The sequence below is a fragment of the Cynocephalus volans genome, chromosome 7 (assembly GCF_027409185.1).
Source record: "Cynocephalus volans isolate mCynVol1 chromosome 7, mCynVol1.pri, whole genome shotgun sequence".
NCBI classification, from domain to species: domain Eukaryota; kingdom Metazoa; phylum Chordata; class Mammalia; order Dermoptera; family Cynocephalidae; genus Cynocephalus; species Cynocephalus volans.
In genome coordinates, this window is record NC_084466.1 from 58,720,123 (window position 1) to 58,747,740 (window position 27,618).

The following is a 27,618-nucleotide window of genomic DNA, read 5'->3' on the forward strand; positions in this document are numbered from 1 at the left end:
CACCCAAAGAAATAAGGTACTAGGAATAAGCCTAAAAAATATGTGCATTATATTCATGAAAAAATTATAAAACTCTATTGAAAGACATTAAAGAAGAGCTGAAAAAATTGAGAGATATACCATGTTCATGGGTTGAAGAACTCAATATTGCAAAGATGTCAATGTTTTACCAATTGATCTAGAGATGCGATGTAATTCCACTAAAAATTTACGGAACTTGATGCTGAAATGTATACGGAAAAGCAAAGGCCAATGAATACATAAGACATTCCAGAAGAACAGAGTGGGAAGACTTCATATAACACACATCAAGAATTACTGCAAACCATAATAATTAAGATTGCATGCAAGGGTGGATCCAGGTTATACTGTACCTGAAGTTTATGTAATTTGGGCACACCTCTACAGAAAATAATACAAAATTATAAACACTAAATTAGGGATCCATGCAAATGAGTGGTGCTAACTTGAGGAGGTACTAAAGTTTAATATTCTTTAGCTTCCTGGTAAATTCACATCCAACTGCATGATAATGGTGTTGGGATAAACAGATATACCAGTGGAACAGATGTGAGAGCCCAGAAACAGACCCACACATCACATTGACACTTAATTCAAGATTGAGATAGAATTGCAGATCAGTTAAGAAAGGATCAACTTTATAATGCTAGAATAATTAATTAATATCACTTCGAAGGCTTCCTCATATCATAATCCAAAATCAATTCCAACTTAATGTGGCAGGCAAACCTATAAAAAATATAGAGGAAAATATTGAAAAAAATATTTTTATCACCTTAGGATAAGGAAGACTTCTCAAAGCATGAAATGTAAAAACCATACATAAAAAGATTTTAAAATTAGACAATATTAAGAACCAGTTTACACCAAGAGAAAATACAAAAAAGGTAAAGAAAGAAAATACAAATTGAAAGACTATACTTTAAAATACATTTAACTGGCAAAGAATTAATATCCAGAATATATATTTCATCATTATAAAATGCACATTTCTTTCATATTTTAGCATTTCTTTAATCAGAATGTATATTACAATTAATACTTTGTCACAATTTAATTTTTAGTGTTTTTCTTTCTTAGCGGTAAATAAAACAACAGTACCTCTTACAATAAGTGGTCTCCTACATTCAATAAAATATGCCAGAAAGAACTACAGATCAAACACAAAAGGCAAACAAAACTCAATCAAAAATGGGCAGAATATTTGAACAGGCATTTCGCAGAAAAGAACATTTGAATTGCCTATAAATATGTAGGAGATATCCCAGCCTCATTTGTAATCAAGGAAACGCAAATTAAAGCTAAAATGAAATACCACTTCACACTTGCCAGCTTGGCAAACACTAAAGGTTTGACAACACTAAGTGCTAGAGAGAATGTAGAAGAAATAAAATGCTTAAATGCCACTGGCAGTATAAATTTGTACAATTACTTTGGGGAACATTTTGGCTTTATCTAGTCTAATATGCACATAACCTATAACTCAGCAATTCCAATCCTAAATTCAGACTCAAAATAAACTCTTGTATACATGCACAGGGGACCTATACAGAGCACATCCATAACAGGACCATTTGTAATAGAAAAAATAGTAACAACCCACCAGGATGGATAAATAAGTATAGGGTAGTCTCAAAATAGGACATTATACATCAATGAAAATGAATGAATTACAGGTATGTTCACTAACAAGGAATGAGCTCATGAACATAATATTAAACAAAAAAAGCAAGGTGCTGAATATAGTATGACTGTTTATAAACAATCAAAAACCTGCAAAATTAAATAATACATTATTAACACTGTAAATACACATTTTGAAGTCATAGAAAAGCAAGGTAATCATGAGTACAGAATTCAGAACACTGGTTGTGTCTAAGGGTGGAGAGAAAGAGCAGGATCAGGAAGCAGCACCTCTAGGTTTTAGAAGTCTTTAAAATGTCCTGCTTTTAAAACAGGGCTGTGGGTACACATATGTTCCTTTTATTATTATTCTCTTCACTCTACACATATTTTATAAATGCTCTTTTAGCATTTACTCAATATCTGATTTCTTACATTAAAAAAAATTAGTATCTTCACATCTAACCAACTTCTCTGCCAATATATTATACAACCCTGGTAAGAATCAATCATGAGTACATTTTACTCTCTAATATCCCTGACAATGACAAAGTCACCAGGAAAAGGCTTAAGGCCAGTGACTCTTTCAAAGAAGGCAGAAAGTTCTGTGTACATAATAGAAATAATTTTTAATAGTACATATAAAAAATGTTTTGGTGCTAAATAGGATAGCATTAGTTATCTAGGAAATTCATTTATGTGGAAAGACAAATTCTGATAGATGATGTATTATACCATATTTAAAATAAACTCATTATGAATAGAAGTTCTCGCATTTTCTTTTCACACTCAGTGGAAAGCAACTTCTCTTTGGAGGACACTAATCTTTAAAAAAAAAAAAAGAAAGGAATGAAATTACCTGGATCTCTCAATAACTCACTAATCCAGATTTCCCAATCCTAATCTCCCCTCCCAGTCCTTCACCCAGCCCAGAAGTCAACTTCTTTTCTTTACTGGGTTCAGAGTTGACTACAAATACTTGTGTACAACATTTGGTGATCAAATCAGAATAATTTGCATACTCATCTTTACAAAATGTAATCATCCTTTATGTCCATTAACCAATTTCCCGCTAACTGCCCCACCTCCACCTCTAGTAACCACAGTTCTGTTCTCTCCTTCTGAAAGTTCAACATACTATTATGATTGTTCACTTTTGACAAATATGCTTAGGAAGGAAATTTCCAGAAGTTTAAAGTCATAGAGCCTTTATTCAAGAAAAATTAAATCATGGAGGAACTTTTTAATAGTATAATTGAGCGCCTACCATGTGCCAAGCTCCATGCAGAGAGCTAGGGATGAAACAGAAGTCAAAATGAGACAGGGTCCCACACTTAGGAAGCTTACAGTCTAGTGGGAGAGATAGTCATTAATCAAAGATTCACTCAGATCAAAATTATGATAGAGATAAGCGATATATGATGTGTGAACATGTAAAATAAAAGGAAATGGCCCAGCCAGGAATGACTGGCCTAGCTATGAAGGAAACGTAGGTGTGATCTAGGCATGTGTGTTGTGGAGAGGGGGTCGTAAGAGGCAATGGGCAGAAAATTCCAGGCAGAGAAACTGGGTAATGCAAAGGCACTATAGCAGAAATTGCATATGGTTTATAGTCAGTAATGACACTTAGGAGAAATATAAGGTAATAATAATAAATAAGTGTAAAGTAGATTGCCCAGGTAAGTAAACAGTGCATTGAATTATTGAACAAATGAAAGCTGTTTCTTATTTAGGCTTCGGTAATCATAACTAATCTTTTTACGTGACTGACGACACTTGCACTACCCACTTTCTGGTTTCAATTCAGGTTATACTTGGAAACATGAATATTTACAGGGTGTACTCAAGAGTAAAATGTAAAAACAATGACAAAAGGAACTGATGGATTCAAAAAATTATATTATCACATTTAACATCTGAAAGTAATCTCACTCGAGCACGTAAAGCCTAAATTCATTTGTTCAACACTGTGGAAATAGTCACTCATTCGTCAAACATTTAATGAACATCCAGTACGGTCCAGACAAGGTTATAGGTAAGAGGTACATACAGATGGATAAATACGACGCCCCCCTCAAGGGGCTTGACGTTTCATGAGGAATTAGTCCACAGAGGAAGAGCCATGAGGAAGACTGAGGAAAGGGGAAGTAACCAGGGGTTGCTAGGGCTTGATATATCCTTCAAGATTCTGAATTCTATAGGATGTGTTAAGAGCAAACAAGACAGAAAAAGAGAGCCAATTGGAAAAGAAAAGCCAATCAGAAACAGTACACAGAAAAAAGAAAGTCAATTGGAAAAACCATCAGCTGTTGAAGAAAGAAAAGGTCATCGTAATTCGCTACTAGGCACTGAAGTGTTAAGATATTCAGATACTCATAATAATGTAATCACTTTATTGCTATAACTAAAAAACAAAAACTTTTTGAAAGATGGAATATGGAATAGAGAATGAGAAATAAATAGTCGTAGTAAAAAAGGGAATAAATAATATCTTAAAGGTGATAAAATTTAAAATAAATAACAATAATTATATAAAGAAACAACTAAAAAGTTCAAACTAGCTGCCTCTCTGAGGTGGGACTGGGAGATGGCTGTGAGTGGGGCAGCTTCTGTGGCCTCCCACTATAAGCCCCTCTGCAGCCTTTGATTTTTTTCATCATTTCCATATATTACTTTGATCATGTTTAAATGAATGCTATTTTTAAGGAAGACTATTACAATGCAAGTCCTATCTAATGTTACAAGCTGTGGCATATTAATAAATAAAGAAGCAATACAGGGTGATTGTGGCTTTATTGGGAGACATGATGAGGGCTAGAAGGAAAGAAGCATGAGTCCATAAAACACTGTTTTAAAACCCTGTTCTAGGGCCCAGCCTGAGCAAGTCCCCAGCTAGAGAAATACAATGTGATCTTTTGCTTCTTCACATGTTATTCCACTGTCTTGTTGTTTTTCTGTCTGGAGGGATTTACACAGGTCCAAAGTCCACTGCTGCATTGCCAAAATCATGTGCCTGCTCTGCACGTTTCCTAGACAACTCTGAGGACATTTTCCAAACATGAAACACACAAGCAGGCACTACAGCGAGGCTGGCATGTAAAATTGCCACTTATCTAATCTCGCTGCTTGTCTTCTCATGAGAAATCACTGTATCTTCCAGCTCTATCTCCCACATTTTGGACAATAATAAACTCACCATAAAAACAACAATGTGGGCTTTTGGGGGAGGTCACTGTACAAGTTGAGTTGTTCTAGAAAGTTCTCTCCAGAGAGATATTTGTTCTATGGACATTTTCTTCTTTGTGGAAAGGAAAACAAAGATATGCTAATTCTCAAAATAAAGACGGCCAATTCAGCCCCCTCCAGAGAGAAATGCGGTCACTCACCTGTCTTGTGGAACTGTGCACATTTACAGTGAATCTCTCTCCTGAATTTTATATACGAAATAACCATTTACCTTTGGGTGGTTCTGAAGTGTCATCATCCCACTCGCTTTCTCTCATCTGTTCTGCTTCCTCCGGGCCCAGAGCATTAATGGAAAGCTATTGATCATGTTGAGCAAAATGCTGAAAAGGTTACTGAGAGTCAAGGGAACCCTGCTATCAAGGGGCAGGAAAAGCAGCCAGCTTTCCAACTCAATCAAGGATTTATCTTCCCAGAAAGGTGTCGTATGTTGACGCGGGCTGCTTCCAGTCTTTCAAAAGAAAAGAAGTCAGTGGCTCACCCCTGCCCAATGCCTCCCCAATGAGAGGACCTAATAAGAGTTTGGAAAGTTTTACTTCTTGCTCTCTGTGGCTTTTAAATAACCAGCCAATCAATTTTAAAAATTTAGTCCCACTGTCTTCTAGTTCTGGTGTCAGCGTTGTCTCATGGAGACGTGGTGAGGAAGACACAAGAGGGTAAGAGTGAGGCTCCTCGGGAGTGGAGGGGTCAGGCACAGGGATCCAGATGGGAACAAAACTCCCTTCACAGATGGCAGAATTTCAAAATATCAGGATCTGGGTAGGCAAGGAAGGAAGCTTGACCTATGTTATCTTCGCAGTGAACAGTTCATCTGCAGTCAAAACACCTACCGATACTATCAAAGTTGCTAAAGCCACGGCAGGATTCAGAGTGACAGGGCATTATAATATAAGTATAAGGAAGCCATCAAGGGAGCAGTGCGTACCACCAAGCACACGTGTGTGCCCACGTTCTAGTTTCAGCCCAGAGCCCTTTGTTGTGGGAGGCCTTCCAGACAGTCCTCTTCCCTCATTCATCCTTATCCAGGGAGTTAAAACATAACCATCAGGAGCGCCTGGGCATTCCTCATTCAACCAAAACAATTTAAGAGGTTGTTGAGGTTCCCTCAACTTCTCAATACTGACCAAAATTCCTTTTCATTCTCTCACTCAATTGACTCAGTGCCCTTAGTGCCCTTCTCATGGGCACTTCCCTCCACCCAGAACACTCCCTGCTCTTTATCTGCTCATCCTCCAGACCTTTCCCTCCAGGAAACATAGCCTGGCCCCCACAGGTTAGAGATAAGCACCCTTGACACATGACCCATAACATCCCCTACTTCCCCAGTTAGAAGAACTGCCATACTTGCCCATCTCTCCAGCAAGGCCAGACATTTCAGAAGAGGGATGGCCATGTCTCTAAGTTGAGGCCTGGCCCACTGTAGGCATATAATAAATATTTGCAGAATGAATGAATGTATACTATAGAGTGGTACTACACCTGAAATTACAAAAATATGAAGATAAATTCTTTCCCTGAGATCAGGGTCAGGCAACTGGGGTGATAAGCAGCAAGCAAATACATACGAATTACTACATGCCAGGCCTGGTTTTAATTGCATGTATTAACTCCCTCATTTAATTCTCACTATGACCCTGTGCAGCAGGTACTACTACCATCTGCATTTTGCAAATAAGGGAACTGAGGCACAGAGTATCTTTCTTAAGCTTCCACAGCTTGCAGATGGCAGAGGCTGGATAAAAGCTCAAGTGTGTGACTCCTAAATTCAAGTCCTTAACCACTTTCCCTCTTTGCCATACTGCCTCTCAGGTCCCCAAATGAGGACAGTACACAGTACAAGGCACACCCACCATGTGCCTAAAGTGAAGTACACAGTGCTCCAAGACACAGGAGAAAGAAATTAATTCCAGTTGAGGAAATTTCTGAAGTCAGACCTTAGCAACTCCCCTCATCCTCTCTGCCCCACCCCACCCCAACCCCCTACCCCCAAATCATAGATTCTGCAAGCATCCAATTTTGGAAACAAGCTCAAAGCTTCAGAACTGTTTTAGTCCGTTTTGTGTTCCTATAACAGAAACACCTGAGACTGGGTAATTTATAAAAGAAAGAGGTTTATTTGGCTTATGATTCTGGGACAGCTGCATCTGGCACAGGCCTCAGGCTGCTTCTACTCATGGCGGAAAACAGCAGGCAGCCAGCGGGTATAAGCAGATCACATGGTGAGAGGAAGCAAGAGAGAGAGAGAGAAAGAGAAGGTGCCAGGGTCCTATAAACAATAAGCTCTCGTGGTAACTAATAGAGCAAGAACTCACTCATTACTCCCCCCTCCCCCAGGGAGAGCATTAGTCCATTCATGAGAGATGCACTCCCATGACTCAATCAGTTTCCAACACTGCCACATTGGGGATCAAATTTCCACATGAGTTTTGGAGGGGACAACACATCCAAACTCCATCAAGAACCAACTGACACCAAATCAAACTTGGTGCCCAAAATTTAAATGAAAAGTTGAGGACCTAATTCCAATAAATTTCAGCATTTGGCCATAAATTGCTTTGTGAGTGGAGCTGGTAAAAAATCCTTTATCTCCCAGATGAGAAAAAATAAGCTTGCTAAATATTATATATGGCACAACCTGACATAAAATATTTTTTAAAAGAAAGGCCTCTTGTCCTGACCCCTATATTTATGGGCTTAAAAATTGATAAAGTTTAAGATGAGGGTTTTTTTTATGATTGGCTTTTCTTGCCTTTCATCGCTTTGGAAATAAAGTGGCAATTCATGGCCGTAATGGCCAATTCCACAATTTGCCTTCTAAAAAATCAGGAAGAAGGAGCCGTTCATATTCGGTATTCATATGTTCCTGCAGGGCCAGAGCCATGACCTTGTGGCTGCAGCTACTAATGGGAAATGCCAAAGCCTTCTCCTTCAGCAGTTTCTCCAGCATTTTGAAAAGTCAATGAAAACATTCCCAGAAAACATCTAGTCTCCTTAACCTTATCCTACTATTCTATCTTTAAAGAGGTCAAAATTTATTATTGTAATAAATATCATTTTCATAGTTCTTGGGAGCAGGAGTGGCTGAGGGAAATGAAAGAAAGGGTATTCTATGCGGTGGAAAATAAGAGAGAGGTTGAATTCCATCTGGGCAGTCACTGCGTTTGGGGTACCGAATGGGAGTCTCTGAGAACAATCACTTTTAGTGACCTCTATAAAGTAGAAATTTTTAAACTGAGGTTTTCAGACTTCAGTACTCCAAACATTTGCTTTTCCTTCCTCATTAATTTAAACTTCAGAAAAGACAAGATAGGTACTTATTTTCTCCTCCAGAAAAGAAGGTGATATCCTCATGAAGAGACAAACATTTACTTGGCAGAATTACTACAACATTTTGATATGGAAAAAGTCAGGTTGTGAAGAGGTCAAAACAGAGATAGCTGTGGGATTTCCCTTTAAACACTCTCCTCTCCTCGCTTTTTCTGGATAAGTTGTACTCTCCAAGAATACTATTCGTCTTCTCCCAAAACCCATGCCAAGAAAACCTCTCCTTTAAATTTCCATTCAAGGCTCTCAGGCAGAAACCTTGCACAGTCTATATTACTTTTAAAGAATCTGCTAAGCATCCTTCCATTGTCCGCCGGGTTAATCACCTCCTTCCTGGCCATCAACTAGTTCTTCTAAATGTTGCTTTCTCCTCAATGCCATCATCATCAACATCGCCATCACCATCACTATCATGGCTACCATTTGCAGAGTGCTGTGCTAACAGGCATTATTTCCTACATACATTGTTTAATCTACTCTTCACAACAGCCCTGTGAGGCAGGCAGTGCTATTCCCTTCAGAGCTGAGCCTCCAAGAAGTTAGTAACTTGCGTAGGACCTCAAGGACCAAAGCCAGAATTCAAACCCAAGGCCATTGCTTCCAGCACCCTAAAGGCATTCAATGAAGTCTGAACAGCAGAGTCTGATGGGGGCAGGGGTAGCAATTTAGAATACTGGGAGGGAAAAAGTAGAACCTCGTCTCTTCCACTGGAAAGGAAAAAACAAAGAATGTTGAAAAATCACAAATTTCCTAAGCTAAACGTTACCTTAGCAGGGCTTCTGAAATTTTATTGTATAAAGGAATCACCTGGAAACCTTGTTCAAGTGCAGATTCTGATTAGGTGAGTCTGGATGAGCCTAAGACTCTACATTTCTAACCAGCTCCCTGGACAATGCAGATGCTGTTGGTCCATGGACCACACTTTGAGTAGCACGACCCTCAAGGACCTGGTCCAACCTCCTGATCAATGCATGACTATTCTGCACAGACTCTCCAAAGACTGAAAAAACTTCAGGGGTAAGAGGGAGGTTGGTGATCTAGAAGCTCCTAGAAATGCAGGGCTCTAGCTCTGAAATTTTAAGCAGTTCTACACCAGCAGTTCAATAAGTTCAAAATTTTATACTATGAGTTTACTATGAATGAGTGTTACCTATTTGCATCCCAGTTTATGTTCAGGCAGTATCAAAACTGGACTAGAAATAGCCCCCAAAATGCATTTGGTAATGGAAAAACACACTGATCCTTAACTTGTGTTGTGACACATGAAGCTTTAATTATTTACCAGTTCTTAATGCCTGATTCATAATTAATAACAGAATGCACTTCTCTCCCTTGCTGCTCCTTGATTGCTGTCATGGCTATGGGATTAGCATATCGAGATCAAATTCATTTTTTCTTAGGAAACCCATGAATATGAATCCAGCTCATTGAAGGAGAAGTTTAGAATGCAATTTGCCAATGCATTAAGGAACTAATAGGAAAGGAAATTGATAATGGTCACCTACTTAATTTGAATTAATTTCATTAAATTTAAATTAAAAATTAATATAGCTGGAAAGTTTAAATGGGTCCTTCTCACACTGACAAAATAACAAAATTGTCTGCAATTTTAAAATGTCCCTTGTGAAATGATTAGAAGTAATTCCAGCTTTATCCATAATAGCATAATTTGTTAAAACATACAGATTGTCCCTGAAATTTTTCCTTCTAGAAATCCAGAATAGCAACAGCTCTCATAAAAACTCCTTTACCCAGGATGGGAATTAGCAACCCTAGTGACCCAGCTGATACAAACACTGCCTTTGTCCTGAATCCCGGCCAATGGGCAAACTGCTTTCACCCTCAGAACTAAATGAAGGTTGAAGCAGATGTTTTAAAGTATATCCATGGCATTCTTACTATAATCACCTTTCGGGGAAATTTTGAGGCTTTTCTCAATAACAAGTAGAGGATTTAGAAAAACAAGCAACATTAATTTAGACTTTTAGTTTGAAATATGAAGGCCGATTCGTATTTTGAAGGTTTGTGTGTGTCTTGCCTACATTTTTACTGCTCCAGTTCAAAGTCACATTGTAGAATTTTTAATTTTCTCAGATTTCATCACCATAGCACACTAATTCAACATTTACAGAAAGAGTCCCAAGAAAAAAGGCTGGTCTCTGTGCCTCCACCTACTACATCTGCTCTGGCTTTGCAGCAACGTGCCCAGCCTCCTCCACTCTCTGAGCCTTTGCCCATGCTGGTGCCTCTGTCTCACGCACCTTCCCTCCTGCATTCATTCCCCTTCTTTTCCTAACAATTCTCCTCTCTGAAGACCCAGCTCAAACGTCCCTGCCCTTGTGACACTTCCATGTCCCAGCTGCCCACCCCCAACCCTAACAGCTGCAATGGCTGCTCTGTGCCCTCCTGGCACTCAGAGCATGTTTTCATCATAATCACACTATTGCCTTAGGGCTCCATCCACAACCTCTACGAAGGACTGAGCTCCTCAAAGAAAAGTCAGCCCACTTCCTGGCAACTAGAAATGACTTCATTAATGTAGGTTAAATCAAATAATGAAAGGATACTTGAATGAATGATAAAATTCTTTTTTTTTTTTTTTTTTTTTTTTGTGTGTGACCGGTAAGGGGATCACAACCCTCCTGCGCTCAGCCAGTGAGCGCACCGGCCATCCCTATATAGGATCCGAACCCACAGCCGGAGCGCTGCTGCGCTCCCAGCGCCGCACTCTCCCGAGTGAGCCACGGGGTCGGCCCAATGATAAAATTCTTAGACTGCTTATTTTGGTCATTCTCTTGGACCAAATCAGATCCATACTAGTCATCCAGTGCCCAGAAATCAATGGTTATGATGGGACAGGGAACCCCAGGAGGACACAAGCTACATTTGGAAATCCAACGCCTAGCACATGCCTTGCACATCCAAAATGTTCAGTAGATATTTTCAATGAATGGATGGGTAGGTCAGTAATAATCAACCTCCAAACTGGTCAGAACAACATACCACAGAGAAAGCCCTACAGCGATTCTCCCCAGGCACTTCACACAGGGCTTGCCCAGTGCCCGTGAGCCTCCCTCAGCACCCAGGGCACGCACGTGTGACTCCAGAGCTCAGGCTCTGCACTTCCCTCTTTTCATTGAACAGTGTCCAAAGACAGAAGGCAGCCTGTGATCCTACCGCAGCAAATCACCTCTCCTTTCGTCTCGCTTCAGATCATTTCATTTTAAACAACGCTTTTGGACCCAAACTGCTAGGCAGGGCTGCCAATCCGAACAGGTTCTCAGCAAATCCTGGAGGCGGCACTGAGAAACACCGAGGATGGCAGGTATCCAAGCAGGAGCCACATCCTAGTTTTTTAAAATTAATGATGATGCACACAGTCCCTATCAAGCTGCTGCTGACCGTCCCCACTCCTGGACTTGACATGCAGCGCATTGATGACTCCCAGAGAGGGGTGGCCTACTTGGATCTTTGCTCAGACAGACATCCCTGACAACAGACGCTCTGGGACTGAGCCTTCCATACCTACCACTTGCAGTTTGGGTTCAATCTCCAGAGCAGATGTCCTTCTCCCCTCCTCAGAGATGCTGTGAGTTTCACTGTGTCACTGCCAGCCAGCCTTGCGAAGTTGCTTACCCATCTTTGACCACCCCCGTCCCAGCTCCCAGCAGCTCCGCAGATGGAAGACTCTTCCTGAGGCAGCTCTGTGTATCCAGGGAACAGGATGGCAGTTGCCAGAACACTCCACTGCCTCAATCTGAGCTGCTGGGTCTGTGTCAGCCAGGAGAGAGCACTGTGCTGCAGGTGTCCATGGGTGCCAGCACTACCTAGGGCACTAGAATTGGATCATCCCTCTGTGGGATTTTTGGGGGCCTTTCCCTACTGTGGCCAGGCTAAAAGACCATGACTGTGACAGAGTCTCAAGACCCAATTCAGAGAACTCCTGCCCTGTATAACCTTCCATGACCAGCCCACCATCACCAACCTTAACATCAGAGTTGGTTACCACCTGCTCTGTATCCTTCTGGTATTCAGTTCAGGTTGCTATTGTAATCATACTATTTGTTTAGGGGTCTCTGAGGGGACTGAAGAGTGACTCTGAAAAGCCTGATCCCAAGAAACATGCACATATAACCCATCATCAGGAAGCTTAGCAAGTGGGACACCACATGTTTGTGTCAAGCTTCATGTTTGGTGACACCTCCTCCCGACTGGGGGTTTTCCCTTCCTATGTCACAGTCAGTTTATCTTGACCTGGTCTGTATAAAAATAACAGTAGAGAGAAGAAAAGAGGTGTGGAGACAGGGGAAGATGCTTTTGTCCTTCAGATTACCCCACAGGGAGAGTCCAGACCCAGGAATCCATTGGGATGATCTTGCATGTGAGACACACACTGTGGCTTGCTCAGTTCCTGTCCCCTGCTGCAGAAAGGGGAATAAGGGCCAGCCATCTCCTCAGTGTGTCAATTAACAAACATTGCTTGACGCTTATTATGGACCAGCACTGTACAGGGCACAGAAGGGAGGCAGGGAGGAGAGAAGAAACACAATACTGTATTCACATTAAATTCTGGTGCAGATTGTAGGTACAGTAGGAGACCAGGGGAAAGAGACCACATGGAAGGAAAAAGCATGTAGCAGATGGGATTTAATGAGTCTCGAAGAATGAATAAAATGTAGGTAAATGGGTGCTAGTAGAAAAGTGTTCCAAGTCGGTTAAACAGCATGCACAGAGGTGGGAATGAGCCCAGCGTGTGTAAGGAACAAATTCACAGGCTTTGCCTTTATTCTCACTCTCCCTTGGTGCATTTTTCCCAGAGCAGGAAGGAGCATATAGGTCTCTCCTTTCTACTTTCTTCATATTCCAATAAAAAAAATGGTCAAAACAGGAGTCCCAGAAAACTGCAGAGTCATTCTGGTGGGCTGAGGGCTGAGAAGGTCCTAGGCAGCTTTGGATGGATAAGTCTGGCTCACCAGGGGCAGCTAGCGCTTCAGAGGAAGCACCTTGATTTTGCTCTGGTCAGGAGCAAGAGCAGCACTGGGTGTACTTAGAGGGTGGGTGACAGTCACCCACTTCACATTTTCTTGTCCAATACCACCAGGCAGCAAGTTGTCAGCACTTTTGCTGCCCTTCATATCGCTGTGCCTCAATATGGGCACATATTTTTATTTTATTCCCTAGTAGGTTTGAGGAGATTGATGAAGGTTGAGAATCCCCCTAAAAACTAGAGGTTCCAGTCTTGCTGGGAGGCTTGCACTCATATTAATTGAGCAGGGGTAGCCAGAGCTGCTAAGGATTCAGAGCCTTCTGGCTGCATGTTGGACCCATATGGGAATAAAAGGAAATCCAAGCAAGACTCTTGCCTCTAGTAAAAATGAGTACCCAAAATTGAATTCTCTCACACAAACCACTTCTCTGGTTGAACACTACCAACTTTGGACATTGGCTGAAAATGAGTAGTTGCCCTGTCAGTTTGCACAATGCAATTATCTGCTGTCTGGTTTTCTGATAGCAGTTCTTCCATAGGTGAAAGAATTGAGTCCACTACTGAGAAAACTTGATGCCAGAAAACAGAAAAGCCAGCAGCAGGCAACTCATCTGACTCCAAACCTATTCTTTCAGCACTTGGGGAATGAATTGAGAAATTTTTACTTTGGAATGAAGACTGGGAGATTAAACACTTAAATAATCATTGCTGTCAATGCTGGAAAAAGAAACATGTGTCCTGTCTCTAGCTTTTAGGCACCATTTCCTAAGACATTGTTGAGTTGCTATTTGGGGGTGAGCTGGGGAGCCCAAGTCAGGAGTCTTGGAAAGATTCACTGCCTCTTCTCATTCAAATAACATCAAAATCCATTAATTATCTCTCTCCTTTGGTTTATGGGTTTGTAATTCCCCACCAACAAGGCTGGGAATATTGGACCCCATTCTGTCGTGAGCCAGAAAGGAAGAAATATTCTCCTGGGGAGCCAAGTGCTCACTTGTGTAAAGTAAATTACCTCTTCTGCAGTGCAAAATGGTTGGAATCCTACCATTTGGGCCCAGGAAAACACCCCCTTGGGAACAATCTGCTCAACCACATGTGACGAATTCAGTCTATTTTTAAATGATCCCCTCTGGTGTGTCTGAGTGTGAGCCCAGGTGAAGAGAGCTAGCCAAAGCAAGTCAATCAAGGTAACTTTCCCCCGTTTCGTTGGCTTCTTTCTGAGCACTCTCTCTGCTTCCCCTGCACACATGCACACACCACCTCTTGTCCTTCTTCCCAGGTCTCTACTCCTTTTTCCCTTAATTTCTCCCTTCCCTCCTCTGACAATCCTCCTCAGACTCTCCCCTACCCCCCTTTTCCTCTTCACTTCTCATACTATCACTCCTCTTCCCTGAATCTCTCCTTTTCCGCCCACTCGCCTCCCCTGAAAATGAGTCATGGTAAACAAAGCTCTGGCTTTTCAGTACAAATAAATAGGACAGAAAAATTCATCAGGAAAAAACAGGATCTCTTCTTAATGCACCATTTAAACCATGCAAAGGCTTAATGAAAATTTGGCACACATATTGCATGTAAAGCTTGCATCTCTGCATTATAAATCTGACATCCACTCACAGATATAATGATTTTGGCTGTTTGCCTTTCTAAAAAGAGACAAAATGTTTGCAGTCATTATTGCCCTTACTGTCTAACAAGAGAAAGGAAGACTAATTATTAATAGACAAATCATGAGCAAGATTCATTTCATTGCAATCCTGGAGAAACAATGCATTGGGGAAATGAATGAGGGCAAGGGGTGGATAAAAGAGAAATGTCTTTAATTGGCTGAATGTCCTCAGTTGCTCTTCCAATCTGGCCACCCTAGATTACAGGCTTCCTGTCCATGTTAATGTCCCCCAAATTCTCCCTGTCCAAGTGTTCCCTAAAGGCTGCTCTGCTCACTCCAAAGTGAGGCACATAAGAATAGAAGTAAGAAAACTGAGGAACACTGAAAATACTCTTAGGAAAGTTTGTGGTTTACAAGAATCAGGAAGAAATTCTTTTGTTAAGAGAAAGGCCAGACCCTCATTTCCTGGTGTAAAAATGCCGCTGTTCATGTGTATCAGGTTTTCTTAAAACAGGCTTAAACTGGTTGCCTCTAAGATCACATCCACATGGTAAGTGAGCAGACTCCCCAAAGTACACAAGAGGAGCCTCGTTCAGGGTCCCAGCTGGGGTGAAGGAGCAGGAGCCATGGGAGGCTGCAAGTCAGAGATCCTGCCATGGCTCCAGTCACATGAGGTCACAAAGCATTTGCTTTCAGGAAAAAAGTGCTAGTTTTGTCCCTACATCCTGGTTTTTATGATTCTAGATCTGTCCCTGAAGTAAGAAACAACTTGAGGATATTATCCCCAGCCCTAGACAGCCCTTTCTCCCCTGTCCTCTTGCTAGCTGGTGGTCAGGGGCCCCATCCAACGACCCCAGAGCAGCCAGAAGCCCATTTCTCAGCTTTCCCTAACTCCAGATCTAATTTCTGGCCTCTCAGAAGCCCACTTTAACGTCACCTGGATCCATTCCCATTCTCCACAGTGGAAATCTGGAAATTTGGAGGGATTTGAGGGGATAGAGGTATGTTAAAGACAAACAACAAGCTCTATTCTGGCTTCAACCAGGGGAAGGAGCAAAGGAAAGAAGGAAGGGATGATATGAAGGAGATATTCAATCCAATTACTACCTCAATTAAACCCTAAAACTCTTTAGTCAGTGGGTGCAAACACATAAATACCCAGTACCACTTCTGAAGGGCTCGGAGTGCCCAGCATTCTGGAGATCTGCACACCGTGGGCGCAAGCAGAACTTTCTGGGGTGATCATGAAGATAAACATCCACCTGCTGCTTATTAATCTGTAGATGAACCAGACGAACTGCCTGCCTAATCTCTTCTGAGGAACTTTGATATTCTTTATCAAAAACCCAATGACCAGTGCTAATGTCTGCTGCATTGGTCTGGTTTGGTGAGGAGAATATGGAGGATAAAATTTTCCAAGGTCACCTAAAATCTCATACCATCCTACAGTTCCTTCCCCCTGTCCTCACTCTGGCTAAAAGGAGGCTTTAAGGTTGATGATGGAATTCACCATCTTCCATCCCAGTTGCCCATTGCCATAGATAATTAGCCATTGGCTGTTTATTTACATAACTTTTATTTGACTAGGGACCCACAGTTTATTACAATAGGCAGATAGTGTACACTCATATAAATGGGAAAAGAAAATGCATGACCTTTTTTTTACTGAAACAGGATATTTTTTAATAAACTTACATGTGACAGTGGTAGATTATAATCAATATTGAACTTGGTGTTTTAGAACTATGTTCCATTTGAGAAATAATAAAACCTTATTAATTTGAAACTCTAAGGACCAGAAAAACTTTGCTAGCTTAACTCATTTTAGAGTATCTCATATTTTTGCTCAAGGAAGAGTGGGACATCAGGCAGCTTAGGAAAAGCAGTTACTTCCAATCAAGCATGATTTTGAATAACCAATATTGATTTAATGAGGTTTTACTCTATATCAGTGTTTCAGCCAGCACTATTATAGCCGCACAACCTTCCAAGGTCAAGCCCAGAGGGTTACCCCTTACCTGAGGTGGAAAATAATGAAATCCATTTTCTCCTGGGGAAAAAATACCTACAAATCACATTTTCCACACATCACGTGGCTGCCTCAAAGGGCCCCACTATACAACATGTCTATCTGTCACTCCATCCGTTGCCTCAAGGAGATTCCATCGGGCTCTGAGGAGAGAAACAGCAGGAAGAAAATGACAACTTGGGCATCAGATTGACAGTCTGAGCATGGGCTGTGCTTCAGTGAGCCTGGGAGTTTAGGGAAAGACTCTCTCAGTATCTCAGGGTTGTTATTTATTTCCCCTAAGTAAAATGAGCATGAACCATGAGAGTCGGTCAGCTTAAAAATGGGAGCAGCCTCCAAATACAAAGGTTAGAGCTAGATGACTCCTCCACTACTCTTTGTTTTCATAAAGTCAGGACTGTCAGCTACAATCGTACCATTTTTAATTTCTATGTGTTCCTCTGTATTGAAATGAATGCAAATATGTAACATCATAACACCAATTGGTGGTTTTATCACACAGATTATAAATCATCCATAGAACCTAGGGCCATTATTAGAGTTGATCACACATCTCCTGTATGTAACTATGGGGTAGTTAAGGATGTTCCTGGGAATCAGTATGAGTCTCTGTGCCCTAAGACAAGCTGCAGGGAGGGGGGCGTGGATTTGGAGCTACTGCCAAGTCCCCTCCATTATGGATTCATACCCTGCCTGAGACATACAAGGAATAAGAGCCTTGCCCCCAGGGAAGAGTAGACGGGCAGAGTAAACACTTTGTGAAATTGTAGGATTCCACAGGTTCTTTCCAGATTTCAGCTCTGGAAAGCTGTTCCTTGACAGTTGTGCAACACCCTAATGGCCACTAGAGGGTGCAGCAGGGATGACGCTGGGAGCTGCCCTCCATCGGTGGTGCTGAGACAGAAAGGGAGCTGTCCAGGAAGCATCGTGAAGAGGGGCCACTCAGGGAGAGACCAGGCAACTGAGGCTGCTCAAGGTTGTGGGACCTGGCTACTGACATGTGGGTGAAGGTGGAGAAAAGTCAGCCGATCCCTGGCAGGAAACTACTAGCTTTGGAGGCCAGAGGGTAGGTGTGGGGTTCCAGACAGCTGAAAAAAGGCCTGACCTAAGATTGATGGTGAAGGGACTGCTGTTGTAAACTCAAGAAAACGACTTCCTCACTTTTCCAGGTATATTGCTGACAATATTATCAACATGTACAACTGTATGTGCATTGTTGTTAATTAACCTAAACGAGCTACTTTTATATCATAGCTTCTACAGATAGAAAGCTTCCTCAATTGTGGAGGACAGTCATTTTGGAGCCATAAACTCTAGGATATCTCCAACACACCATCTACCAGCCTAATGCTGTTTCTTGTCCCTAATGCCTCCTTGCCCTTCTCACCAAGAAAACCTTCATTCTTCAGATCATTCTCACCCATCCCCCTTCTACTCATAAAGCACCTACTATGTGCTAGAGCTAGGATTACAGTGGTGAGAGGAGGAAAAGGCAGTTTCTGATCTCAGGGAAATTACCATCTAACCCTCCTCTACACTCCCTTTCACTCAGTGGGGGTGAGGAGTGGGATAATGGGAAATAAATTTTTGAAAAATATTTGGGAGCCAAATAATGGAAAGCATTAAATGTCATGCCAAAGATTTTAGATTTCATCACATGGCAATGGGAAGCCATAAAAGATTTTAATCAGGAGACTTAGATCCAGCTTTGAGTTTCCAAACGATCTGAGTCTAAACAATGTTCAACTTTATTAGTAATGTGGTTAGAACATTGAAGTGGTATTTTTACCTGAAAGATTGCCAGAATTGTTTTTAAAGACAACAGTTTCAACAAGGATTCTTAAAATGAATTATCCCTTACTGATAGGAATGAGATTGGGTACAATCTCTAAGGCTAATTTGGCCTATACATCAAATATGCAAAATGTTGCATCCCCTTTGATCTGATAATGGTATTAATCCACATGATAGAAACCTAATCTCATGTAAGGACAGTGAGGTAAGAAAAAAAGAAAAAGAAAAAGAAGGAAAAAAAAGACAATACTGAGAAAGTTTTATTCCAGAGACACAAGCCATAAAACTCAGTAACCATTGTATTAGGGATGATAAATAAGGAGGAGTTGAATAAGACTCATGGGTTCTAGCCTAGGCAACTAGATTTATGTAGATGTGTTTAAATCACAACAATTAGAACAGAAAGCAGGATAAGTTGTAAGAAGGCAATTAAAAGTTAACAGTTGGACATTTGGGAGCACAGAGTGTATAAGGGGAAGTATCTGTGGGACATCACGATGAAAAGCCTAATTGGATATGAAGATAGCTGGAGAGGGAATTTGGAAAGTGTTTATGATATTTAAGAACAGGGTCAAGTGGTGAAACCAGAAATCATATTGCAAAGACCTAAAGAATGAAAAGCAAGATGGTAGACCATAGAGTTGGGTTACTAGCTTAAAGGGGAATTGAACCAAGGGAATGATTTGCTTGTGTCCAAGAGTTTTTCAGTGAAAGTAGCTACAGAAGATTTTTAAAGCTGAGTGGAAGCAGCCAGTGGAAGAGGAGAAAGAGAAGCAGAAACTTTAAAGGAGATATGGGTGAGGTTGTCAGGTTCAGAAAATAAAATTCCAGCATATTCAGTTAAACCAGAATTTCAGATAAAAAGTGAATAAATTTTTAGCATAAGTATGCCACCATGCAGTATTTGGGACATACTTATACATTTTTTTAAAATGTTCACTGTTTAAGAGAAGCACAAGAGTCACTGGGCCCACAGGCCCTGAGCCACCCAAGCCAGAACAGGTAGGTGCCACCGCAGGAACCCCAAGCCAGTCCATGCTGCCCGAGAGTCCTCAGAGCTGCAAGGCCTACAGGGCCCCAAGCCACCCACACCAGAACAGGCAGGCAATGCACCATGGGACACCCAGCCCAGGCCAGTCCCTGCAGCCCAGAGAGGCCTGAGCCACCAGCCCACAGGCCCCAAAACAACCACACCAAATTGGCAGTCCTTGCAGGATCCTAGCCAGACACTAGGGTCAAATGAGTGGATGGTGAAATCCCCTGCCATAATGACTAAACACCAAAGGAAAGATAACAGAAATATGAAAAACCAAGAAAGTATGACACCACCAAAAGAAAATAATAACTCTCAAGCTCAAGATCCTATGGAACGGGATGTCCTTGAAATGACTGACAAGGAACTTAGAGCAACAATCCTAAGGAAACTAAATGAGATACAAGAAAACTCGGACAACACAATGAAATGAGAAAAAGTATACAGGACCTGAAAGAAGAAATGTAAAAAGAAATCAATGTCCTGAAAAAGAATGCAGCAGAACTTGTGTAGCTGAAGGATTCATTCAATGAAATAGAAAACAAAACAGGGAATTTAACCAGCAGGCTAGAAGAGGCAGAAGAGAGAATTTCTCACCTTGAAGACAGGCTGTTCAGAATAACAAAGACAGACAAAAAAAAGAAAAAGGAGTTTTTAAAATTGAAGAAAATCTAAGAGAGATTTTCTTAAAATCTCTCAGACAACCTTAAGCACTCAAATATCTGACTCATGAGTATTACAGGAGGGGAGGAAAAAGGAAAGGGCATTGAATACACATTCAACAAAATAATGGCAAAAACTTCCCCAGTATAGGGAAAAACACAGGTATTCAGATTCAGGAGGCTCAAAGATCCCCAAACATATTCAACCCCAAAACATCCTCTCCAAGACATGTTATAGTCAAATTGGCAAAACTCAAAGACAAAGAGATAATCTTAAAAGCTAAAGAGAGAAGCATCACCTATAAGGGATCCCCAGTCAGACTACCATTGGATTTTTTCATCAGAAACCTTAAAAGTCAGAAAAGAATGGGATGATATATTCAAAATACTAAAGGACAAAAATTGCCAGCCAAGAATACTTTACCCAGCAAGGCTATGCTTCCAAAATGAAGGACAAATAGTATATTTCACAGACAAACAAAATCTGTGGGAGTTCACTACCACACAACCAGCCTTACAAGAAATTCTCAAGGGATTATTTGGTACCTGAAAAACCACTACTGCCATAAATACTCAAGAAAGGACAAAACCCAGTACTAAAATAAAAATGCTGGCAATAAAGAGAAAAAACAGTTTATCTACCAACCCAAGAAACCAACAAACACAGAAGACAAACAGAAAATCAGAAAGAAAGGTACAAAAGATACTTAAGACATCCAAACAAAAAATTGATAAAATGCTAGGAGTAAACCAACAACTTTCAATAACAACTCTTAATGTAAAAGGATTAAATTCCCCACTCAAAAGACACAGACTGACTGATTGGATGAAAAGGTAGACCCAACTATATGCTGCCTTCAAGAGACTCACCTCACCTGTAAAGACACACATAGACAAAGAATGAAAGGATGGAAAAAAATATGCAAATAGAAATGGACATGCAAATAGAAATGGAAAACAAACTGAAATAACTATTCTTAGATAAAATAGACTTTAAACCAAAAACCATAAAAAGAGATAAAGAAGGCCACTATATAATGATAAAAGGGTCTATCCATCAAGAAAACATATCATAAATATAAATATGGACCCAACATCAGAGCAGCCAGATTTATAAAGCAAACACTATTAGACCTAAAGAACAAGATAGACACTAATACCATAATAGCAGGAGACCTGAACACCTCCCTCTCAATATTGGACAGATCATCTAGGCAAAATATCTGTAGAGAAACACCAAATCTAAACAACACTTCAGATCAATTGGACTTGGCAGATGTCTACAGAACATTCCATCTAACAACCCCAGAATTTCATTCTTCTCATCAGCACATGGAATATTCTCCAGGACAGACCACATGTTAGGTCACAAAACAAGTCTCAACAAACTCAAAAGAATTGGAATTATTTCATGTATTTTTTCAGATCACAATGGATTAAAATTAGAAATCAATAACAAACAAAACTCTAGAAACTATACAAACACATGGAAATTAAACAACATTCTACTTAATAGACATATGGGCCCAAGAAGAAATCAAACAGGAAATCAAAAAATTTCTTGAAACTAATGAAAATAATGATACATCATATCAAAACCTGTGGGATACTGCAAAAGCATTACTAAGGGGAGAATTTATAACATTAAATGCTTACTTCAGAAGAACGGAAAGATGGCAAGTAAACAACCTAACACTTCACCTTAAAGAACTAGAAAAACAAAAACAATCCAAACTCAAAGTTAGCAGACACAATGAAATAATTAAGATCAGAGCAGAACTTAATGAAACAGAAACCAAGAAACAATACAAAAGATCAATGAAACAAAAATTTGGTTTTTTGAAAAGATAAATAAAATTCACAAACCATTAGCAACACTAACGAAAAAAGAAGAGAGAAGACCCAAATAACAAAAGTTAGAAATGAAAAAGATGATATTACAACTGATACCTCAGAAATACAATGAATCATTAGAGACTACTATAAACAATTATACACCAACAAATTTGAAAATCTGGAGGAAATGGATAAATTTCTGGACACACACAAACTACCAAAACTGAGCCAAGAAGATATAGAAAATCTGAACAGATGAATAACAATAAAAGAGATTGAAGCTGTTATCAGAAGGCTCCCAACAAAGAAAAGCCCAGGACCAGATGGGTTCACTGCAGAATTCTACCAAACCTTCAAAGAGGAATTGATACCAGTTCTCTACAAACTATTCCAAAAGACTGAAACAGGCCATTCTCCCAAACTCATTCTATGAGGCAAATATCACCCTGATACCAAAACCAGACAAAGATACAACAAAAAAAGAAAACTACAGGCCAACATCCTTGATGAATATAGATGCAAAAATCCTCAATAAAATACTAGCTAACAGAATACAGCAACATAAATGCAAAATTATACACCATGATCAAGTGGGATTCATCCGAGGAATGCAAGGTTGGCTCAACATATGCAAATCAATAAATGTGATACACCATATCAATAAAATCAATCACAAGAATCATATGATCATCTCTATAGATGCTGAAAAAGCATATGACAAAATTCAACATTCATTCATGATAAAGGCTCTCTACAACTTAGGTATAGACAGAAAGTATCTCAACATAATTAAAGCTATATATGATAAACCCACTGCCAATATCATCCTGAACAGGAACTAGACAAGGATGCCCACTCTCACCACTCCTATTCAACATAGTGTTGGAAGTACTAGCCAGAGCAATCAGAAAAGAGAAGGAAATAAAGGGCATCCAGATGGGAAAAGAGGAAGTTGAACTGTCCCTGTTTGCAGATGATATGATCCTATATATCAAACAGCTTAAAGCCTCTACAAAAAAACTCTTAGAATTGATAAATGATTTCAGCAAAGTTGCAGGATACAAAATCAACACACAAATATCAGTAGCATTTCCATACTCCAACAGTGAATGTGCAGAAAAAGAAATCAAGAAATCTAGCCCATTTACAATAGCCACCAAAAAAAAAAAAAAAAACAACTTCAGAATAAGGTTAACCAAGGATGTGAAAAATCTCCACAATGAGAACTACAAACCACTGTTGAAAGAAATTAAAGAGTACACAAGAAGATGGAAAGATATCCCATGCTCTTGGACTGCAAGAATTAACATTGTGAAAATGTCCGTACTACTCAAAGTGATCTACAGATTCAGTGCAATCCCCATCAAAGTTCCAATGACATTTTTCTCAGAAATGAAAAAAATTATCCTAACATTTATATGAAATAACAAAAGACCATTCATAGCCAAAGCAATTTTGAGCAAAAAAAATAAAGCTGGAGGCACAACACTACCTGACTTTAAACTATACTTCAAAGCTATAATGTACCAAACAGTACCACAACAGCATGGTACTGGCAGAAAAACAGGCATACAGATTAATGGAACAGAATAGAGAATCCAGAAATCAACCCATACACCTACAGCCATCTGATCTTTGACAAAGGCACCAAGTCTAAACACTGGGGAAGAGACTGCCTGTTCAGCAAATGGTGCTGGGAAAACTGGGTATTCATCTGCAAGAGAATGAAACTAGACCCATAACTCTCACCATATACCAGAATCAACTCAAAATGGATTAAAGAATTAAATATACACCCTGAAACAATTAAACTCCTTAAAGAAAACATAGGGAAAATACTCCAGGAAGTAGGATTGGATACAGACTTCATGAATATGACCCCAAAAGCACAGACAACCAAAGGAAAAATAAACAAATTGGATTATATCAAACTGAAAAGCTTCTGCACAGCAAAGGAAACAATTAACAGAGTGAAAAGACAACCAACAGAGTGGGAGAAAATATTTGCAAAATATACATCTGATAAAGGATTAATATCCAGAATATACAAGGAACTCAAACAACTTTACAGCAAAAAAACGAGTAACCCAATTAAAAAATGGACAAAGGAGCTGAATAGGCATTTCTCAAAGGAAGAATGACCAACAGACACTAGAAAAAATGCTCAACATCACTCGGCATCTGGGAAATGCAAATCAAAACCACACTCAGATACCATCTCACTCCAGTTAGGATGGCTAATATGCAAAGGACTGAGAATGATAAGTGCTGGAGAGGTTGCGGAGAAAAAGGAAGTCTCCTACACTGCTAGTGGGAATGTAAAATGGTGCGGCCTCTATGGAAAATGGTATGGAGAGTCCTCAAACAATTACAGATAGATCTACCCAGCTATTCCACTGCTGGCAATATACCCAGAAGAATAAAAATCATCATGCCAAAGGGATACCTGTACTCCAGTCTTTATTACAGTACTATTTACAATAGCTAAGAGTTGGAACCCACCCAAATGTCCATCATCAAATGAGTGGGTAAGGAAACTGTGGTATATCTACACGATGGAATACTACTCTACTATAAGAAAGAATGAAATACTACCATTCGCGGCAACATGGATGGACTTAGAGAAAATTATATTAAGTGAAATAAGTCAGGCACAGAAAGAGAAATACCATATGTTCTCACTTATTTGTGGGAGCTAAAAATAAATAAATACATAAATGTACAAACAAATGGTGGGGGTGGCGGCAGACAGGGAAGAAGACACAACAATCACAACAATTCCTTGAACTTGATAAGACAAGTAAACAGACGTGATGTTGATGGCGGGAGGCAGGACAGGGAAGGGGGAAAGAGGAATTGGTAAAAGGACACAAAAATCAACTACACTGTAAATTGATAAAATAAAAGTTTTTTAAAAAAATGTTCACCGTTTATCTGAAATTCTAATTTGACCAGGTGTCCTGTATTTTATCAGGCAACCTAGGTAGGGGAAGGACCAGGAGCCTAGAAAGAAGGGCAGGCCTGATTAAGCATGTGGGGAATGTCCGCTCTGGGACAAGGGTGGAGCAGTGAAAAGAAAGCCATTTCCAAGGAGAACTTGAGGCCAGTTTAGGGAGTTCTGAAATCGTGCCCTCTCTTTTCACAAAGACGGAGGTCAAGTCAGTGGCGGAAAGTAGAAAAGTCAGAGGTCAGCATGGGGACCTGGTGGCAGATGTAGAAGTTTGGAGCATCACCTGCGGAGAATGAAAGAGAGAGCCAGCCAGGGAGAGGACTGCACGGAGCACTGAGGGGCGCTGGCTCTGGAGGTTGTCCATCTGTACCAGACAGGGAAGATAAGATGGGGCTCAAGCGGGAGCCAGGGCCAGGCCACGCCATCTTGTAGGACACTTCAGTGAGTTTATATTTCACTCTTTTCGGGTCATGGGAAGCTAAGCCAGTAAGAGGTTTTGTGTTTTTCTAAACACCCTCTGGCTGCTGTGTGGGAAAAGAACTAAAAGAATTAAAGGTGGTCAAGAATGGATTTTGAGATGTCAGGGCAGAGAGTAGGATAAAGGTTCCGGAAAAAGAGGGCAGAAGCTTGGACTGGGGGGTGTGGTGAAAGAGGAGACAAAGAGAGAAAGAAAGTTAAGGGGCGAGAGAGGAGAGAGAGAGAACTGAAGACAGAATAATCAAGACTTAGCAATTGATGGATTTGGGGAAGTGATTTTTTAAAACGGAGGTAAAGGAGAAGTGCTCAAGAGAATTCCCTAGTTTCTGACATAAACAAATATGTAAATAAAAAACATCAACATAAGGAGAACAAAAAGAGACAGAGGTTTAGCAGAAGGGACTCCGAGCATTTTGGTATCGAGCATTTCACATTCGCATTTAAACTACAACAGTGTTACAGGGAGGATGTTATTGTCCCCATGTGGCAAGATAATATTTGGAATTATTAATCAATCTTTTTTGCTCTGGGTGGTTCGCTTTTTCCACCTCCTCAAGGCTCCCAATTCAAGAGGCTCGATCAGTCAATACTCATCACATTAGGGGGACAGATGAAACAGGTAGAAAGCAGAGAAAAGGAAAAAAGGAATATTCTGGCATTCCATTCCAAAGATCTGATGTTCTTGCAAGACTCAAAAGGATCTTGGGCATAGGTTAAATGTTTGAGTGGAGAGAAGTTTAAGAGCAGAGTTTTCCCTGGAGACCAGAAAATTTCTTTCTGGCTAGGGAGAAATACAAAGGAGAGGGCTGAGACAATGGAAGTTACTGGGCCCCAGAGGGCAAGTCCTACACCTTCTGACCAGCAGACCCCGAGGGAGGCAACAAGGCCTCCAGAGAGAAATGTACAATGAGGCAAGACAAGGGTACCTAGCAGCCTGACAGAGACTTTTATGACCTAGTTTTGCTTAGAAGCAACAAAATTATTGCAGGGGTCTCATGCATAACATGAAAGTAGAAGAGAGAACCAGAGGATGTAATAAGTCCACATGGACATGAGCAAGGGGCACCTCAGGGGCAACCTGAGTTTGATGGATGGCCAAGCTCCAAATGGGACAAAGGATACTGCAAGGGCAAGAAGGGCTCTCCCCAATGCTTTGACACTATAAGAAGCAAGGAAAAGTGAGAAGGGTCCCTAGTTTAGCTGTGATTGAGTTATGACATCTCAACAGAAGGGAGTCTTATAATAGATATAAAGTTCAGTTATCAGAAAATTTTGAAAGTCATATTTTTGTACAATTGAATTATAAACTGAGATTTATATCCGCTGCTCACATTATGTAAGTGCAAAAACTGAGGCTCGGGAGTTATTGAGCTTTGTCAAAGCTGAGGAAGGGGAGAAACAGGTTCACACCCAGGTCCATCTTGCTCCAAAGCCCACTTGCTTCCAGTATAACGTGGCTCTTTATTTGGGAAGAGCAATTTTTGTCCGTCTGCCACCTTTTTTTGGAAGCATTGACTTCCATTACAGATCAGCCTCATGAAATGGTGGGAGTTGTGAATACCAACCACCAGGAGAGCTCTTTGAGATCCCAAGAAGCCCTCCAAATTAGAAACTTTCTTTGAACAGTCAGTTACTTGGATGTGGTGGCTGTCAGATTCACTAGACCAATGAATGCAGTAAAAACAATTTGCACTCTTAAAGCCCAAATAATGCCACCCGGAGTCAAACTGAGATTTTTATGCTGCCATTAAAGCAAAGTATCAGCAATTCCTCAGGGAAAGGGGAAACCGAGAGTTCAAAGGACACATTAGCGAGTTTCTCAATTAACTGCCAAGCAGCAATAGAACTTTGTTTTAGCACCCTCTTACTTAGTCATTTAATTTTTCTTGAAAAAGAAAAGCAACCCTCGAGGGTGTCAAAACTAATGCCTGTCTAAGCAGACGAAGCTAATGCTTTCTCAGAGAGGCTACCAAGCAATATATCTGATTATGTCTATTTCTGAACAGGAAAATTGATCAATTAAGGGAAAAGGA